The following is an 8,353-nucleotide window of genomic DNA, read 5'->3' on the forward strand; positions in this document are numbered from 1 at the left end:
CAACTACACATTATTTTACAAAAACTTGTTTGTCTTGAATGCAGACTATACCATTACAATGCACCTCTGGCTCTTTAGATGTTACCTCACTTATACAATGTGATGAAACCATATCAGATACAGACACATTTTCCATGGAAGTTTCATGGTTTGCCGCTGGCTGATCCCCAGTCGGTCCTGTATCAGACAATCAGATGGCTAACAAAGCCCACAGCAGAAAGCCAAATGCAAATCAAAATAGAGAATAGCACATATGAGGAAAAAGCAGCGCAAAGGAACCGACCAACAGAAGGATCAACAAGCGTCTCTCTAGGAAGGCCCTGCAGGTTTGTCATGCCCAGGAAAACAAGGGTAACGTGAAGGTCGTTTAAAGAGCGCCAGGCTGTGTGGTGCTGGAGGGGAGCTGGGGGAGTGTGTGCGGGGAGCCTGGCTGTGAATGTGTGACGCTGGGTCTGGTGCTCGGGCGCTCTCCCTGGTGCTCCTCATCAATCTCTCCCCGTCCGTAGAGAGCCTCTCCTGACCCACATAGCAGCCCTACAGCAGGGATGCCCCTTTTTTCTATTATTGATACCTCTGCATCACACAACTCCAGCGTACATCCAGCACCACAGCAGAGGAGTCTCAAAGGTCAGAGAACCCCATGCAGACTTTTAGCCTGAAAGTCTCGCCCATTGGCTATGTGACGTACGAGAATCAGACGGAAACATCACGTCATATCTGCACATTGTCTACTCAAAGAGAAGTATTCCTTAAAAATGGATTGTTTAGTGATTGTTTAGGTCAATAAAGCATCAGTTACATCACGACACACTTCGTTTTTCATACAATGGCAGTCAATAATCACCAAAACTTTTCAAAATACCTTATGGCTACACCAACTTTTCTTGAAGTAGTTTTTTCAAAAACCATATGAAACAAAAGTGAATACAAAGATTACATTGCTGTGAATGTGACACATATGTTATACTAGTCTTAAAAGATTTTCTTTTCTTTATCATGTACACTCCTATTTCTAAGTCCTAAAGGTGTGCTCCACAAGTGATGCTACTTCAAAAATGGCATCTGCAATGCTTAGAACAGCATGCTTCTTTTTAAAAGATAGATAGTTGTCTAGGTTTTCTCTCACCAGTCATTCAATCTGGCATATTAGGTAAAAAAAAAAAAAGCATGCAGTTTTCGCCAAGGTAACAAATTAACCCAGCCTCTCGAGAACGCTCAATTTCCTTGGTAACACCATGCAGTTGCGACTCTGCTCTGTTGCCACGCATAGGAGGTCCTAATCTCACCTTTCCCTCAGATCTTGTTAAACAAACTGACTGTAAAACTAAACCAGTTGCTGAATGTTTTCCAAAGAGAAATGAGGGGAGAAGAAAAAAGATATTTTTTTGCGCCTAAGAGAATTCCAGCACATTTCCATGGCCGAGGCAAAGCAAACAAAGTTCTATGAGCCAGCCTGATGGTGTGGCACAAGTACAATAAACTGCAAATTCCTGGTTCCTTCAGCCTCACTCACATCTGTCTGTGGCTAACACCACAATGACACAAGGCCACGAGGACACAAGGACACAGAACTCACCGGCCCGGTCCTGGACGTCTGCCTCGACGGGGATTCAGATAGAACAAACACTCAAAGATGAAGAGCTCCTTGCTCTGCTGATGTTGCTGTTAGACTTGCCTGAGGTGTAGAATCAGCTGGCTGGCTCTCTCAACAAAGCCCTGCTTCAGTAAACAAGCTTCTACTTGCTGACAAGATGTTCACATGTGCACTCCTCCAAGCATGTTAAAAGTATTTTTTTTACAAAAGCATTTACATACAGAGAGAGAACAAAACACAGTGGCTGGTTTATTGCGCCATTGTTGCCGTACAGGAAGACAATGGCACCTTGAAAGCTTGTGCTAATCTTCCATTCTGACACGAACCAAGAGATGGAGTTAGGAGCTTTGGTTTGGAAACAATTGGGTATTTGTTCTCTGCTTATATTTCAAAATTTAGGATATGGTTTTAGGAGATAAACAGAACTCGAAGATTCGGGAAACGCAAAAAAACAAATGGAGTTTGAATGTCGAACTATTGCAAAGCTTTAAAGCTGGAATGGAATTCTGGCTTTGCGTGGATAAAAACACAGCTTATCTCATTGTAGCTATCACAACCATTACTGCGAGCAGCCTGGCAGGGTTGGTGATTTTGTTCCTCTTAACTACCTCTTCACTTGCACAAACACCTTGTTTAAAACATAGGGTAAAATGTTGCACGCTTGCTCTGTGAATAGCAGTCTTTATCAGAAGTGCAGCAGCTGTGAATGCATTAGCATTCGTGCTGTGAGTCAGAATAAGCCACCTTTGTTGAAGTGTTAAACCACTTATGCAATTTTACAGCCAACTAACTGTGCTCTCGTTCCAAAATTTGGTTGCAGTTCATTATGAATAATCATAAGATTGAGATCGAGGAATCGTGGAGTGATACGAGGTCAGTGCATTTCACAGTCCTCGCTTTTGTTTCGCTTTAGGCCAGAAAATATTTTCTGTAGTGCGGATGGCTTTGCTTCTGTTGAAATTCTAAATTCCATACATTTTGTAAAACTAAACGGCCTCATGAGGGCGAAATAAAATAACATGTTACATTTCAATAAAATTAGTTACAACAATGTATGTTCTATGATGTTACAATATGACCGAGTACACTAAAATCTTAGAAGCCTAGAAATTTCTTCTCATAAAAGAATACTGCTATACAGTACATACAGTAAAACCTAAATATTTCTTATTCATAATAACAACAACATATAGAACTGCAATAAAATAAATCAAAATAAACAGACATAAAGCTTCAATATACAGTAAGCCTCTTTACAGTCTTGATGTACATAATACTAATAACATAGAAATTTAATGCGAATAAATGAAATAAAATTCAGAAATAAAGCTTAAAGGAGAACTCCGGTCAATTTTAACATTGAGCTCATTTTTTTATAAATTTGGAGTGCTGTCAGTACAGAGAACAACGACAAAAATCGGTGTTGCCTACACCGTGTTATCCTCTTTTTAAAATTTGCACCCTGTTGACTTCAATGGGGCAAGTTTTAAACCTGCTTTTAGCCTCTTAACATCCTTGATGTGTCATTACAAGTGCACAGCCACGTGAGTGATTCCTTCAGAGTGAACACGGGTGAATCTGACTGCAGTAGATGAGAACGATATGAATAAAAGTGAAGTTAATTCAGCCAGCGCACATACCTGTATTTACTTCCTGTTTTCGGTCAAAGTCCATAGTAGTCGATTGTCGAGTTCACGCGCATGATAGGTAACTAAGCAACAGTGGAGAACTCGACAATCGACTACTGTGGACTTCGACCGAAAACAGGAAGTAAATACAGGTATGAGCGCTGGCCGAATTAACTTCATTTTTATTCATATCTTTCACATCTACTGCAGTCAGATTCACCCGTGTTCACTCTGAAGGAATCACTCACATGGCTGGGCACTTGTAATGACACATCAAGGATGTTAAGAGGCTAAAAGCAGGTTTAAAACTTGCCCCATTGAAGTCAACAGGGTGCAAATTTTAAAAAGAGGATAACACGGTGTAGGCAACACCGATTTTTGTCGTTGTTCTCTGTACTGACAGCACTCCAAATTTACAAAAAAATGAGCTCAATGTTAAAATTGACCGGAGTTCTCCTTTAAGTTTACGCCTCTTTACAGTCTTGCTGTTCATTACCTGTCTATGTTTATTGTACTACTAGGCTCTATATCTCACACTTCAGTATCAAGTTCCTTGTTATTTGTCTATTAAATGTTTGTGCCCTAATGAAAATTAGGAACAGATCTGTGATTATTATTATATTACTAAGGTGAACTGTTGAAACACGAATAATCTTCAGCCACATAATATCGGGCCAATTACTTAAGAACATAAATGTGGATAATTAACACAGAGTACTTCTGTTCAAACAAACTCGAGAATACCCATCCACCAGTATCCCTAGGCACAATGCATTTCTAGTATAATATTTCTAATATATATTAGAAATTAAACACAGCTAAGTTATTACATCCATACAGATGGTTTATGAACACCATCTAAAGTAGCATTTAATGTCTTTGTTGGGTAGGTTAGTTAGCCTTTGTCATGCTTTTTAGTAAAATACAGCACTTGAAGACTTTGAAACTTTGAAGCAAATTTGAGACTGTGACCAGACTACTGTGTGGCATGTCAAACCACACGTTTATCACTATCTATGCCTCGATCAAAGTCATCATGTAAAGACTGGGTTTCAATTTGAATCCAAAGATGTAGGTAAAATGTGTGTAACTTAAGTAGGCAGTGTGTCTAAGAGACTTAGACACACTGGGGGAGTCTGTAGAAATGTCCCCTTAACTCACTGCCACGTGAAGCTACATAAAGCATCAACACTTATCCACAGTCCTCATAGTTTCTGTAATGTCATAATGTCAGAAAAAGCCAGAAATGCTTTTTTTCCCCTTGGCCCTGTTGTCAAAGTGGCATTTGTTAAAGAAAATAATCTGTCATTATTTACTCATCTTCATGTCTTTCTTTGTGGAAAATGTGAAAATGGTTTTGGAAGAATGTCTTGGCGACTTACACCTGTTATTAAGGCCTCTTTTACACCTGTATTAAGATGAGGTTGGGTCAATCGGATCACAAGTGGACAACGATAAATACAGGTGTAAATGGGGTCTAAAACGTTTTGAGCTTGTCAAATCGGTAACACTAATACACTAATACTAATAAACGGCCAATGTCCTAATATGCATGATAATAGCGATTATTGGACCCTATAGACTAAAGTGTTACCATTAATTTAAGGACAAACTATTTCTTAAAAGATAAACAACACAGAAGGCCATCTAGTTCAGTGAGATTACATCATGATCACCCACTCTTGAAGATGACCTCACTCTGCTCACACTAGCTGCCCAGGTCAATGAATCAATTACCACATATCAAGGCAACAACACACTGACACAATGACAGAAGAGGCAAAAATCGAACGAATTAATGGAAGCATCTTCCAAACAAATAAGGTTGAAGGTCAAAGGTCAAGATGATCGTATCCAGCAAAAAACACACAGAGAATAACTTAATTGTTGTCTGCTCCTCATAAGATGCATGATTCAGGTTGTCTGGATTCCGAACGGTATAACCTCTTGAGCACAGTCAAGAGTCTTGAGGTATGAAGGGGGCTCCTGAGAGCCTGTGTCAGCTGCTGGTCTCCTCCATCGTCTCACGGCTGTGCAGACACGAGCAGATGACTCAGAGCCCCCAGACACAGCCAAGCCTGAGGTCTCAGACAGACCAACCAACACACATCCTTCCTGAGAAAGACCTGTACACACACACACACACATTTCTGCAAACAAGGCTGGGCAAATAGGCATGCACATGTATGCATGCACACGCTCTGGCACCCAACATCGCCCCTCGCCCTTTTTGTAGTCTTCGTATATCTGGTTCTGCCTTTAAAAACATGATGCACAGAAGCACCTCTATACATGTGGATTTCACATTGTGCAAAGCTGCTAACTTTAAATGCATCTCTTCCATTCTCCTGACAATCTCCATTTTCGAACAGCAGCTGTTGATCAACACTTAACTACACATCTGCACGAAAGATCAAGACTGATTTGTTCACTTTCATCTGAAGAACATATTTGCAAATAAGGCTATTTGCTATTTTGCTCCTCATGTTGTCTTCATTAGTAAGGACAGGTTTGGGACTGGGACAGAGACAGACAGAGACCCCTAACATGTGACAGGAGTGTGAAATGAGACAAGAACTGTTAGGTGTGAGGAACACAAAGCTGTCGTGCCCAGTAAGGAGGAAGAATTCTCCTGTTATAGTTCATATGTGTTTTGTTCCTACAGATATATACATATAAATTGTGGTCACTAAAATGTATTACAAAGATTTATATATAAAAAAAAAACTTTTATTTAGCAAGGATGCATTAAATACTATAAATACTTTTAAATTGTTACAAAAAAATGATAAAAATACTTCAAATAAATGCTGTTCTTTTTAACTTTTTATTCCGTAAAAGGATCCTTAGCATCATATTCTCCACAAAAATATTAAGCAGCAAAACAGTTTTCAACACTGATAATAAAAATAAATGTTTCTTGAGCACCATTAGCATATTAGAATGATTTCTGAAGGATCATCTGGAGTAATTCAGCTTTGCCATCACAGGAATACATGCATTTTAAAACACATTACAAAAGAAAAAGGTTATTTTAAATTGTTATAATAATTCACAATATTTGTTTTTATTTTTATCAAATAAATGTAGCCCTGGTAAGCATAAGAGATTTTTTTTTTTTTTTTAAATGAACGGTAGTGTATATAAAATATATTTTTAAATATTTTAAATTGTTGTGAATACATAATTCATTTCATAATACAATTCAAATTCTGGATTTGTCAGTATTTGGTGTGTCCAATTTTGCTTTAATGACACCAGCACTCTTCAAAATTGATTTATTTCACATCATAATGTTTCTTTGTTTAATTTTTCAGAATCCTACAACTTTTCAAGTTTAAATTAGAATTAGAATTTTCAGACCTTTATAAATGAGTTCCATTAGTGTAAGCTAACAGTGTTGGGGGAAAGTTACTTTTAAAAAGTAAAAGTACAGTATTGCGTTACTCCCTAAAAGTAATTGTGCTACTTAATTTCTTTTTATAGAAAGTAATGTGTTATGAATAAGCCTCAGGCTGAAGGAAATGCAAATTCACATCTGTACAGGAGAGGGTGCAGCTCAAAAAAAAAAAACCTTTCAGCTGTGCTGCCTTTCTGGATTGCTGAAAAATAGGAGTTCAACACTCTTACATTAACAATAAAAACGTAAAGTGAAACCAAATGTAGAGGAATTTTTACTCATTTGTATGGCTGAAGGTCAGCACTGTTAATAAAGTGAGATTAAATACATAAAGTATATTTGTGTAATTTAGCATATTTAATTATTGCAGGATTGTATAATATTCTGAGTTTGCGTTTCACTGTTTTAATTCATTTTGAGGAATTCTGAATCTGTTTTTGTGCAAGTGAGATTTTGTGCATGCTCACATTTACTCCTGATTTCTCTCAACATGGGGACAGGAGAGCTGTCAGTTACAAAGTAAATTGCGTTACTTATTAGAAAAATAATAATAAACTCAGATATTTTGTTATAAATTTAAAAATAATGCGCTACTAGTACTTTCTTTAATCTGATTACGTAACTCGGATTACTTGTAATGCATTACACCCAACACTGGTAGTGAGGTAGTTACATATTGTTGTTTAATAATTCGATTCAAAACTGTTTTATGACTATAACAACCTCTGTGCTATAGAACGCGAGTGCTGTGCTGTGGTTTTGCTGTTCATTGCCATCTTCTGGAAAGCCTGATCCTTTATCACCCCCCCCCCCCACCCCCTCTCTCTCTATCTCTCTCTCTCTCTCTCCCACTCGCCCCTTTTGGACGGCAGCCTGACATACCAGACCCTGTTCGTTAGCGCATATTTTTACCCGCCGTTACTAAATTAGGAAGCCAGTGAGCGAGAACTATGGGTGTCTGCCAAGAGGAGAATAAGCAGGGTCTGCTGAGGGCCTTGCCAGCCCAGCCACCAGCATCAAGAGCCACTTAGAGCTCTCCGAAACAAGAGCCCTGCAGGAACGAAGGCCAAGCAAAGCTCCAGGATATCCTGGCCAAAAGACCAACCAGAACAAACAAACAAGTATGCTGCACTTTAATGAACACCTTTTCCACTGTCAAGGATGGTCATTATAACAAGACAAAGAGCTAGAGTTGGTCACAGACTATTTGAATATTAAAGTATTTATGATAAGCAGACAAACTCATTTAAATATTTTATTTCTAAGGACACTAATTTGAGTGCTTTCATAAATATTTCTAAGCCAAACACACTGAAGTAAACACCATTCACTGACAGCAAAAATGCCCCCTCTTACAGAGGAGTCTAAACTTTGACACAGCCATACACACATCTACACGCCAACAAGTAACAAAGCGTTATAAGTGGACCTCATTACCATTCGGCCAAACAGTTCATGGTCATTATATAAGGTGGAGGTCTGGTTGAAAAATTAGGCCTTGACCCTTTTATTCCCAAAGAGCTGAAAACAAGTTCCCTCTCATCTCGTTCTTTCTCTGTATCTCTCTCCCGGTGTGTGTGGGCGGCTCTCTTCAGTGCAAATCAATACTTCTTCACTTCCCATAAAACACTCACTCCCTACAGGTAAGACAGCCTTGTCTTTAAGGCCTTTGGAGGCGGTATAGACGAGACTCGGTGCATGTACAGGAATGACCGGGATCGAGACCTCGCG

The sequence above is a fragment of the Squalius cephalus genome (genome assembly GCF_949319135.1).
Source record: "Squalius cephalus genome assembly, chromosome: 6".
NCBI lineage: Eukaryota > Metazoa > Chordata > Actinopteri > Cypriniformes > Leuciscidae > Squalius > Squalius cephalus.